Raw genomic sequence first — 11457 nt, forward strand, 5'->3', positions numbered from 1 at the left:
AAGCTTTCGGAGCTGAGAACTGCATTTTGTGACATAGTGCATCAGTGGATGATGAGAATGTCAGTTTTGACAAAGAACACTGTTCATTACTAAAATGCTCTAATTGAGCTGTTAGAATGTCAGAAACAAGCTTTCTGAGCTGAGAACTGCATTTTGTGACAAAAAGCATCAGTGGATGATGAGAATGTCAGTTTTGACAAAGAACACTGATCATTACTAAAATGCTCTAATTGAGCTGTTAGAATGTCAGAAACAAGCTTTCTGAGCTGAAAACTGCATTTTGTGACAAAAAGCATCAGTGGATGATGAGAATGTCAGTTTTGACAAAGAACACTGATCATTACTAAAATGCTCTAATTGAGCTGTTAGAATGTCAGAAACAAGCTTTCTGAGCTGAAAACTGCATTTTGTGACAAAGTGAATCAGTGGATGATGAGAATGTCAGTTTTGACAAAGAACACTGTTCATTACTGAAATGCTCCAATTGAGCTGTTAGAATGTCAGAAACAAGCTTTCTGAGCTGAGAAATGCATTTTGTGACATAGTTCATCAGTGGATGATGAGAATGTCACTTTTGACAAAGAACACTGATCATTACTTAAATGCTCTAATTGAGCTGTTAGAATGTCAGAAACAAGCTTTCTGAGCTGAGAACTGCATTTTGTGACAAAGTGAATCAGTGGATGATGAGAATGTCACTTTTGACAAAGAACACTGATCATTGCTAAAATGCTCTAATTGAGCTGTTAGAATGTCAGAAACAAGCTTTCTGAGCTGAGAACTGCATTTTGTGACATAGTGCATCAGTGGATGATGAGAATGTCAGTTTTGACAAAGAACACTGTTCATTACTAAAATGCTCTAATTGAGCTGTTAGAATGTCAGAAACAAGCTTTCTGAGCTGAGAACTGCATTTTGTGACAAAAAGCATCAGTGGATGATGAGAATGTCAGTTTTGACAAAGAACACTGATCATTACTAAAATGCTCTAATTGAGCTGTTAGAATGTCAGAAACAAGCTTTCTGAGCTGAAAACTGCATTTTGTGACAAAAAGCATCAGTGGATGATGAGAATGTCAGTTTTGACAAAGAACACTGATCATTACTAAAATGCTCCAATTGAGCTGTTAGAATGTCAGAAACAAGCTTTCTGAGCTGAGAACTGCATTTTGTGACATAGTTCATCAGTGGATGATGAGAATGTCAGTTTTGACAAAGAACACTGTTCATTACTAAAATGCTCTAATTGAGCTGTTAGAATGTCAGAAACAAGCTTTCTGAGCTGAGAACTGCATTTTGTGACATAGTTCATCAGTGGATGATGAGAATGTCAGTTTTGACAAAGAACACTGTTCATTACTAAAATGCTCTAATTGAGCTGTTAGAATGTCAGAAACAAGCTTTCTGAGCTGAAAACTGCATTTTGTGACAAAGTGAATCAGTGGATGATGAGAATGTCAGTTTTGACAAAGAACACTGTTCATTACTAAAATGCTCTAATTGAGTTGTTAGAATGTCAGAAACAAGCTTTCTGAGCTGAAAACTGCATTTTGTGACAAAAAGCATCAGTGGATGATGAGAATGTCAGTTTTGACAAAGAACACTGATCATTACTAAAATGCTCCAATTGAGTTGTTAGAATGTCAGAAACAAGCTTTCTGAGCTGAGAACTGCATTTTGTGACATAGTTCATCAGTGGATGATGAGAATGTCAGTTTTGACAAAGAACACTGTTCATTACTGAAATGCTCCAATTGAGCTGTTAGAATGTCAGAAACAACTTTCTGAGCTGAACACTGCATTTTGTGACAAAAAGCATCCGTGGATGATGAGAATGTCAGCTTTGACAAAGAACACTGTTCATTACTAAAATGCTCTAATTGAGCTGTTAGAATGTCAGAAACAAGCTTTCTGAGCTGAGAACTGCATTTTGTGACAAAGTGAATCAGTGGATGATGAGAATGTCACTTTTGACAAAGAACACTGATCATTACTAAAATGCTCTAATTGAGCTGTTAGAATGTCAGAAACAAGCTTTCTGAGCATAAAACTGCATTTTGTGACAAAAAGCATCAGTGGATGATGAGAATGTCAGTTTTGACAAAGAACACTGTTCATTACTAAAATGCTCTAATTGAGCTGTTAAAATATCAGAAACAAGCTTTCTGAGCTGAAAACTGCATTTTGTGACAAAAAGCATCAGTGGATGATGAGAATGTCAGTTTTGACAAAGAACACTGTTCATTACTAAAATGCTCCAATTGAGCTGTTAGAATGTCAGAAACAAGCTTTCTGAGCTGAGAACTGCATTTTGTGACATAGTTCATCAGTGGATGATGAGAATGTCAGTTTTGACAAAGAACACTGATCATTACTAAAATGCTCCAATTGAGTTGTTAGAATGTCAGAAACAAGCTTTCTGAGCTAAGAACTGCATTTTGTGACATAGTTCATCAGTGGATGATGAGAATGTCAGTTTTGACAAAGAACACTGTTCATTACTGAAATGCTCCAATTGAGCTGTTAGAATGTCAGAAACAAGCTTTCTGAGCTGAAAACTGCATTTTGTGACAAAAAGCATCCGTGGATGATGAGAATGTCAGTTTTGACAAAGAACACTGTTCATTACTAAAATGCTCCAATTGAGCTGTTAGAATGTCAGAAACAAGCTTTCTGAGCTGAGAACTGCATTTTGTGACAAAGTTCATCAGTGGATGATGAGAATGTCAGTTTTGACAAAGAACACTGATCATTACTAAAATGCTCTAATTGAGCTGTTAGAATGTCAGAAACAAGCTTTCTGAGCTGAGAACTGCATTTTGTGACAAAGTGAATCAGTGGATGATGAGAATGTCACTTTTGACAAAGAACACTGATCATTGCTAAAATGCTCTAATTGAGCTGTTAGAATGTCAGAAACAAGCTTTCTGAGCTGAGAACTGCATTTTGTGACATAGTGCATCAGTGGATGATGAGAATGTCAGTTTTGACAAAGAACACTGTTCATTACTAAAATGCTCTAATTGAGCTGTTAGAATGTCAGAAACAAGCTTTCTGAGCTGAGAACTGCATTTTGTGACAAAGTTCATCAGTGGATGATGAGAATGTCAGTTTTGACAAAGAACACTGATCATTACTAAAATGCTCCAATTGAGCTGTTAGAATGTCAGAAACAAGCTTTCTGAGCTGAGAACTGCATTTTGTGACATAGTTCATCAGTGGATGATGAGAATGTCAGTTTTGACAAAGAACACTGATCATAACTAAAATGCTCCAATTGAGCTGTTAGAATGTCAGAAACAAGCTTTCTGAGCTGAAGACAGCATTTATTTGACAAAGTGCATCAGTGGATGATGAGAATGTCAGTTTTGACAAAGAACACTGTTCATTACTAAAATGCTCCAATTGAGCTGTTAGAATGTCAGAAACAAGCTTTCTGAGCTGAGAACTGCATTTTGTGACAAAGTGAATCAGTGGATGATGAGAATGTCACTTTTGACAAAGAACACTGATCATTACTAAAATGCTCTAATTGAGCTGTTAGAATGTCAGAAACAAGCTTTCTGAGCTGAAAACTGCATTTTGTGACAAAGTGCATCAGTGGATGATGAGAATGTCAGTTTTGACAAAGAACACTGTTCATTACTAAAATGCTCTAATTGAGCTGTTAAAATATCAGAAACAAGCTTTCTGAGCTGAAAACTGCATTTTGTGACAAAAAGCATCAGTGGATGATGAGAATGTCACTTTTGACAAAGAACACTGATCATTACTGAAATGCTCCAATTGAGCTGTTAGAATGTCAGAAACAAGCTTTCTGAGCTGAGAAATGCATTTTGTGACATAGTTCATCAGTGGATGATGAGAATGTCAGTTTTGACAAAGAACACTGTTCATTACTAAAATGCTCTAATTGAGCTCTTAGAATGTCAGAAACAAGCTTTCTGAGCTGAAAACTGCATTTTGTGACAAAGTGAATCAGTGGATGATGAGAATGTCAGTTTTGACAAAGAACACTGTTCATTACTGAAATGCTCCAATTGAGCTGTTAGAATGTCAGAAACAAGCTTTCTGAGCTGAGAAATGCATTTTGTGACATAGTTCATCAGTGGATGATGAGAATGTCAGTTTTGACAAAGAACACTGTTCATTACTAAAATGCTCTAATTGAGCTGTTAGAATGTCAGAAACAAGCTTTCTGAGCTGAGAACTGCATTTTGTGACAAAGTGAATCAGTGGATGATGAGAATGTCACTTTTGACAAAGAACACTGATCATTACTAAAATGCTCTAATTGAGCTGTTAGAATGTCAGAAACAAGCTTTCTGAGCTGAGAACTGCATTTTGTGACAAAGTGAATCAGTGGATGATGAGAATGTCACTTTTGACAAAGAACACTGATCATTACTTAAATGCTCTAATTGAGCTGTTAGAATGTCAGAAACAAGCTTTCTGAGCTGAGAACTGCATTTTGTGACAAAGTGAATCAGTGGATGATGAGAATGTCACTTTTGACAAAGAACACTGATCATTGCTAAAATGCTCTAATTGAGCTGTTAGAATGTCAGAAACAAGCTTTCTGAGCTGAGAACTGCATTTTGTGACAAAGTGCATCAGTGGATGATGAGAATGTCAGTTTTGACAAAGAACACTGTTCATTACTAAAATGCTCTAATTGAGCTGTTAGAATGTCAGAAACAAGCTTTCTGAGCTGAGAACTGCATTTTGTGACAAAAAGCATCAGTGGATGATGAGAATGTCAGTTTTGACAAAGAACACTGATCATTACTAAAATGCTCTAATTGAGCTGTTAGAATGTCAGAAACAAGCTTTCTGAGCTGAAAACTGCATTTTGTGACAAAAAGCATCAGTGGATGATGAGAATGTCAGTTTTGACAAAGAACACTGATCATTACTAAAATGCTCCAATTGAGCTGTTAGAATGTCAGAAACAAGCTTTCTGAGCTGAGAACTGCATTTTGTGACATAGTTCATCAGTGGATGATGAGAATGTCAGTTTTGACAAAGAACACTGTTCATTACTAAAATGCTCTAATTGAGCTGTTAGAATGTCAGAAACAAGCTTTCTGAGCTGAAAACTGCATTTTGTGACAAAGTGAATCAGTGGATGATGAGAATGTCAGTTTTGACAAAGAACACTGTTCATTACTAAAATGCTCTAATTGAGTTGTTAGAATGTCAGAAACAAGCTTTCTGAGCTGAAAACTGCATTTTGTGACAAAAAGCATCAGTGGATGATGAGAATGTCAGTTTTGACAAAGAACACTGATCTTTACTAAAATGCTCCAATTGAGTTGTTAGAATGTCAGAAACAAGCTTTCTGAGCTGAGAACTGCATTTTGTGACATAGTTCATCAGTGGATGATGAGAATGTCAGTTTTGACAAAGAACACTGTTCATTACTGAAATGCTCCAATTGAGCTGTTAGAATGTCAGAAACAACTTTCTGAGCTGAAAACTGCATTTTGTGACAAAAAGCATCCGTGGATGATGAGAATGTCAGTTTTGACAAAGAACACTGTTCATTACTAAAATGCTCTAATTGAGCTGTTAGAATGTCAGAAACAAGCTTTCTGAGCTGAGAACTGCATTTTGTGACATAGTTCATCAGTGGATGATGAGAATGTCAGTTTTGACAAAGAACACTGTTCATTACTAAAATGCTCTAATTGAGCTGTTAGAATGTCAGAAACAAGCTTTCTGAGCTGAGAACTGCATTTTGTGACAAAGTGAATCAGTGGATGATGAGAATGTCACTTTTGACAAAGAACACTGATCATTACTAAAATGCTCTAATTGAGGTGTTAGAATGTCAGAAACAAGCTTTCTGAGCATAAAACTGCATTTTGTGACAAAAAGCATCAGTGGATGATGAGAATGTCAGTTTTGACAAAGAACACTGTTCATTACTAAAATGCTCTAATTGAGCTGTTAAAATATCAGAAACAAGCTTTCCGAGCTGAAAACTGCATTTTGTGACAAAAAGCATCAGTGGATGATGAGAATGTCAGTTTTGACAAAGAACACTGTTCATTACTAAAATGCTCCAATTGAGCTGTTAGAATGTCAGAAACAAGCTTTCTGAGCTGAGAACTGCATTTTGTGACATAGTTCATCAGTGGATGATGAGAATGTCAGTTTTGACAAAGAACACTGATCATTACTAAAATGCTCCAATTGAGTTGTTAGAATGTCAGAAACAAGCTTTCTGAGCTGAGAACTGCATTTTGTGACATAGTTCATCAGTGGATGATGAGAATGTCAGTTTTGACAAAGAACACTGTTCATTACTGAAATGCTCCAATTGAGCTGTTAGAATGTCAGAAACAAGCTTTCTGAGCTGAAAACTGCATTTTGTGACAAAAAGCATCCGTGGATGATGAGAATGTCAGTTTTGACAAAGAACACTGTTCATTACTAAAATGCTCCAATTGAGCTGTTAGAATGTCAGAAACAAGCTTTCTGAGCTGAGAACTGCATTTTGTGACAAAGTTCATCAGTGGATGATGAGAATGTCAGTTTTGACAAAGAACACTGATCATTACTAAAATGCTCTAATTGAGCTGTTAGAATGTCAGAAACAAGCTTTCTGAGCTGAGAACTGCATTTTGTGACAAAGTGAATCAGTGGATGATGAGAATGTCACTTTTGACAAAGAACACTGATCATTGCTAAAATGCTCTAATTGAGCTGTTAGAATGTCAGAAACAAGCTTTCTGAGCTGAGAACTGCATTTTGTGACATAGTGCATCAGTGGATGATGAGAATGTCAGTTTTGACAAAGAACACTGTTCATTACTAAAATGCTCTAATTGAGCTGTTAGAATGTCAGAAACAAACTTTCTGAGCTGAGAACTGCATTTTGTGACAAAGTTCATCAGTGGATGATGAGAATGTCAGTTTTGACAAAGAACACTGATCATTACTAAAATGCTCCAATTGAGCTGTTAGAATGTCAGAAACAAGCTTTCTGAGCTGAGAACTGCATTTTGTGACGTAGTTCATCAGTGGATGATGAGAATGTCAGTTTTGACAAAGAACACTGATCATAACTAAAATGCTCCAATTGAGCTGTTAGAATGTCAGAAACAAGCTTTCTGAGCTGAAAACAGCATTTATTTGACAAAGTGCATCAGTGGATGATGAGAATGTCAGTTTTGACAAAGAACACTGTTCATTACTAAAATGCTCCAATTGAGCTGTTAGAATGTCAGAAACAAGCTTTCTGAGCTGAGAACTACATTTTGTGACAAAGTGAATCAGTGGATGATGAGAATGTCACTTTTGACAAAGAACACTGATCATTACTGAAATGCTCCAATTGAGCTGTTAGAATGTCAGAAACAAGCTTTCTGAGCTGAGAAATGCATTTTGTGACATAGTTCATCAGTGGATGATGAGAATGTCAGTTTTGACAAAGAACACTGTTCATTACTAAAATGCTCTAATTGAGCTGTTAGAATGTCAGAAACAAGCTTTCTGAGCTGAGAACTGCATTTTGTGACAAAGTGAATCAGTGGATGATGAGAATGTCACTTTTGACAAAGAACACTGATCATTGCTAAAAAGCTCTAATTGAGCTGTTAGAATGTCAGAAACAAGCTTTCTGAGCTGAGAACTGCATTTTGTGACATAGTGCATCAGTGGATGATGAGAATGTCAGTTTTGACAAAGAACACTGTTCATTACTAAAATGCTCTAATTGAGCTGTTAGAATGTCAGAAACAAGCTTTCTGAGCTGAGAACTGCATTTTGTGACAAAAAGCATCAGTGGATGATGAGAATGTCAGTTTTGACAAAGAACACTGATCATTACTAAAATGCTCTAATTGAGCTGTTAGAATGTCAGAAACAAGCTTTCTGAGCTGAAAACTGCATTTTGTGACAAAAAGCATCAGTGGATGATGAGAATGTCAGTTTTGACAAAGAACACTGTTCATTACTAAAATGCTCTAATTGAGCTGTTAGAATGTCAGAAACAAGCTTTCTGAGCTGAGAACTGCATTTTGTGACAAAAAGCATCAGTGGATGATGAGAATGTCAGTTTTGACAAAGAACACTGATCATTACTAAAATGCTCTAATTGAGCTGTTAGAATGTCAGAAACAAGCTTTCTGAGCTGAAAACTGCATTTTGTGACAAAAAGCATCAGTGGATGATGAGAATGTCAGTTTTGACAAAGAACACTGATCATTACTAAAATGCTCCGATTGAGCTGTTAGAATGTCAGAAACAAGCTTTCTGAGCTGAGAACTGCATTTTGTGACATAGTTCATCAGTGGATGATGAGAATGTCAGTTTTGACAAAGAACACTGTTCATTACTAAAATGCTCTAATTGAGCTGTTAGAATGTCAGAAACAAGCTTTCTGAGCTGAAAACTGCATTTTGTGACAAAGTGAATCAGTGGATAATGAGAATGTCAGTTTTGACAAAGAACACTGTTCATTACTAAAATGCTCTAATTGAGTTGTTAGAATGTCAGAAACAAGCTTTCTGAGCTGAAAACTGCATTTTGTGACAAAAAGCATCAGTGGATGATGAGAATGTCAGTTTTGACAAAGAACACTGATCATTACTAAAATGCTCCAATTGAGTTGTTAGAATGTCAGAAACAAGCTTTCTGAGCTGAGAACTGCATTTTGTGACATAGTTCATCAGTGGATGATGAGAATGTCAGTTTTGACAAAGAACACTGTTCATTACTAAAATGCTCCAATTGAGCTGTTAGAATGTCAGAAACAAGCTTTCTGAGCTGAGAACTGCATTTTGTGACAAAGTTCATCAGTGGATGATGAGAATGTCAGTTTTGACAAAGAACACTGATCATTACTAAAATGCTCTAATTGAGCTGTTAGAATGTCAGAAACAAGCTTTCTGAGCTGAGAACTGCATTTTGTGACAAAGTGAATCAGTGGATGATGAGAATGTCACTTTTGACAAAGAACACTGATCATTGCTAAAATGCTCTAATTGAGCTGTTAGAATGTCAGAAACAAGCTTTCTGAGCTGAGAACTGCATTTTGTGACATAGTGCATCAGTGGATGATGAGAATGTCAGTTTTGACAAAGAACACTGTTCATTACTAAAATGCTCTAATTGAGCTGTTAGAATGTCAGAAACAAGCTTTCTGAGCTGAGAACTGCATTTTGTGACAAAGTTCATCAGTGGATGATGAGAATGTCAGTTTTGACAAAGAACACTGATCATTACTAAAATGCTCCAATTGAGCTGTTAGAATGTCAGAAACAAGCTTTCTGAGCTGAGAACTGCATTTTGTGACATAGTTCATCAGTGGATGATGAGAATGTCAGTTTTGACAAAGAACACTGATCATAACTAAAATGCTCCAATTGAGCTGTTAGAATGTCAGAAACAAGCTTTCTGAGCTGAAAACAGCATTTATTTGACAAAGTGCATCAGTGGATGATGAGAATGTCAGTTTTGACAAAGAACACTGTTCATTACTAAAATGCTCCAATTGAGCTGTTAGAATGTCACAAACAAGCTTTCTGAGCTGAGAACTGCATTTTGTGACAAAGTGAATCAGTGGATGATGAGAATGTCACTTTTGACAAAGAACACTGATCATTACTAAAATGCTCTAATTGAGCTGTTAGAATGTCAGAAACAAGCTTTCTGAGCTGAAAACTGCATTTTGTGACAAAGTGCATCAGTGGATGATGAGAATGTCAGTTTTGACAAAGAACACTGTTCATTACTAAAATGCTCTAATTGAGCTGTTAAAATATCAAAAACAAGCTTTCTGAGCTGAAAACTGCATTTTGTGACAAAAAGCATCAGTGGATGATGAGAATGTCACTTTTGACAAAGAACACTGATCATTACTGAAATGCTCCAATTGAGCTGTTAGAATGTCAGAAACAAGCTTTCTGAGCTGAGAAATGCATTTTGTGACATAGTTCATCAGTGGATGATGAGAATGTCAGTTTTGACAAAGAACACTGTTCATTACTAAAATGCTCTAATTGAGCTCTTAGAATGTCAGAAACAAGCTTTCTGAGCTGAAAACTGCATTTTGTGACAAAGTGAATCAGTGGATGATGAGAATGTCAGTTTTGACAAAGAACACTGTTCATTACTGAAATGCTCCAATTGAGCTGTTAGTATGTCAGAAACAAGCTTTCTGAGCTGAGAAATGCATTTTGTGACATAGTTCATCAGTGGATGATGAGAATGTCAGTTTTGACAAAGAACACTGTTCATTACTAAAATGCTCTAATTGAGCTGTTAGAATGTCAGAAACAAGCTTTCTGAGCTGAGAACTGCATTTTGTGACAAAGTGAATCAGTGGATGATGAGAATGTCACTTTTGACAAAGAACACTGATCATTACTAAAATGCTCTAATTGAGCTGTTAGAATGTCAGAAACAAGCTTTCTGAGCTGAGAACTTCATTTTGTGAAAAAGTGAATCAGTGGATGATGAGAATGTCACTTTTGACAAAGAACACTGATCATTGCTAAAAAGCTCTAATTGAGCTGTTAGAATGTCAGAAACAAGCTTTCTGAGCTGAGAACTGCATTTTGTGACATAGTGCATCAGTGGATGATGAGAATGTCAGTTTTGACAAAGAACACTGTTCATTACTAAAATGCTCTAATTGAGCTGTTAGAATGTCAGAAACAAGCTTTCTGAGCTGAGAACTGCATTTTGTGACAAAAAGCATCAGTGGATGATGAGAATGTCAGTTTTGACAAAGAACACTGATCATTACTAAAATGCTCTAATTGAGCTGTTAGAATGTCAGAAACAAGCTTTCTGAGCTGAAAACTGCATTTTGTGACAAAAAGCATCAGTGGATGATGAGAATGTCAGTTTTGACAAAGAACACTGTTCATTACTAAAATGCTCTAATTGAGCTGTTAGAATGTCAGAAACAAGCTTTCTGAGCTGAGAACTGCATTTTGTGACAAAAAGCATCAGTGGATGATGAGAATGTCAGTTTTGACAAAGAACACTGATCATTACTAAAATGCTCTAATTGAGCTGTTAGAATGTCAGAAACAAGCTTTCTGAGCTGAAAACTGCATTTTGTGACAAAAAGCATCAGTGGATGATGAGAATGTCAGTTTTGACAAAGAACACTGATCATTACTAAAATGCTCCAATTGAGCTGTTAGAATGTCAGAAACAAGCTTTCTGAGCTGAGAACTGCATTTTGTGACATAGTGCATCAGTGGATGATGAGAATGTCAGTTTTGACAAAGAACACTGATCATTACTAAAATGCTCTAATTGAGCTGTTAGAATGTCAGAAACAAGCTTTCGGAGCTGAGAACTGCATTTTGTGACATAGTGCATCAGTGGATGATGAGAATGTCAGTTTTGACAAAGAACACTGTTCATTACTAAAATGCTCTAATTGAGCTGTTAGAATGTCAGAAACAAGCTTTCTGAGCTGAGAACTGCATT

This window comes from Barbatula barbatula (genome assembly GCF_947034865.1).
Source record: "Barbatula barbatula genome assembly, chromosome: 11".
NCBI classification, from domain to species: domain Eukaryota; kingdom Metazoa; phylum Chordata; class Actinopteri; order Cypriniformes; family Nemacheilidae; genus Barbatula; species Barbatula barbatula.